At 46.0% G+C, this 1238-nt stretch overlaps 1 pseudogene; it reads right to left on the bottom strand.

The window, feature by feature from the left end:
* Nucleotides 1–269: 269 nt before the first annotated feature.
* Nucleotides 270–747, bottom strand: LOC146789676 (small ribosomal subunit protein eS25 pseudogene; annotated as a pseudogene).
* Nucleotides 748–1238: the final 491 nt, after the last annotated feature.

Genomic DNA, 1238 nt, shown 5'->3' with positions numbered 1-1238 from the left:
AGCCACACTGACATTGTGGGTGTGTTTTCTCATGCATTGCTGTCACATGGGGCTTTATTGCCTCCAGTATGGCATGTGGTGTGTGGTGTCATACCATCCCCTATCTGTGCTTCAGATGCCTACCCATTGTGAGTTTGCACTTCATCTATTTGTGTATGGTACACTCCTGCCATGTCCACTACTGCCATACATGCCACTTCACTTTCATGTCAGCTGTCCCCCTTGGGTTGCCTGTGTGTGTGCCTCCTCATCACTTCATTTAAAAAACATTTTTTTTTTTGACTTTCATTCCTTTTTTATTTAACACATTTACATTAGAGCAGACTCCAACAGAAAAACCGGATTAAGCTTCCTCCGTGCCTGCGGGTGCATCTCCTCCCTTCGTGTTCCGGGTATAAATCACTTGAACTCTGTGCTTCGACACCAGTTTAATCAAACCTTTGTTGAGTAGCTCTTGAAGTGCAGTCCGGGTCAGGGAGCCTCGGATCTTCAGACTCTCGGACACCACAGCAGGAGTGATCATCTTGTAGTTGGGCACCTCTTTGCACAGCTTGTCGTAGGTAGCTTTGTCAAACAGAACCAAGTTGTTCAGCTTGTCTCTCACTTTTCCTTTGGACCACTTCTTCTTCTTGGCTTTACCAACAGATTTGTTGACTGGATCCTTGTCCTTCTTGGCGCACTTGCCTGCATCCTTTTTCTTTTTATCGTCTTTGGGAGGCATGCTGCTGCTCCAGTGAGATGGCAAACAGAAAGCCTCATCACTTCATTTGTGACACTGTTCTTTGTTGTGCAGATCTGTGCACAGGAGCAATGTGCCACTCAGGACATTTTCCCAATTGGTTATATGTGTTTTTCTTGTACTGTTTAGCAGTCATGGTTGCTCATATGCAGTTCAACTGTTTGTGCTGCCCAGTCCTCTGGTCATGTTGTTTCCACTTTGGTGTCCCAGACTTGTGCATCTGTGGGTGTTGGGTTAGGTGTATGTGTGTTTGCTGAGGTACTGTTTCCCTTCCTGAGTGTGATGTTGTCAGTGTGCTGTTTTGATTGTTGTTGTGGGTGTTCATGTTGTGTCACTCATATCTGTGTGGGACTGGTATGTATGGTGTGCACACACTGCTTGGTGTGCATGCAATGCTGTGGGTGTATGTTGCCTTGTCCTTGCCTGGTGTGCATCCCCTGATGTCCTGTTGTGTTTGCAATGTGATTTATTGGCATGTGCATCTGTTGTGTGTTTGATG

This window comes from Triturus cristatus, chromosome 10, assembly GCF_964204655.1.
Source record: "Triturus cristatus chromosome 10, aTriCri1.1, whole genome shotgun sequence".
NCBI lineage: Eukaryota > Metazoa > Chordata > Amphibia > Caudata > Salamandridae > Triturus > Triturus cristatus.
The sequence above is the reverse complement of the archived record's forward strand: the minus strand, read 5'-3'. Positions and strand labels throughout refer to the sequence as shown.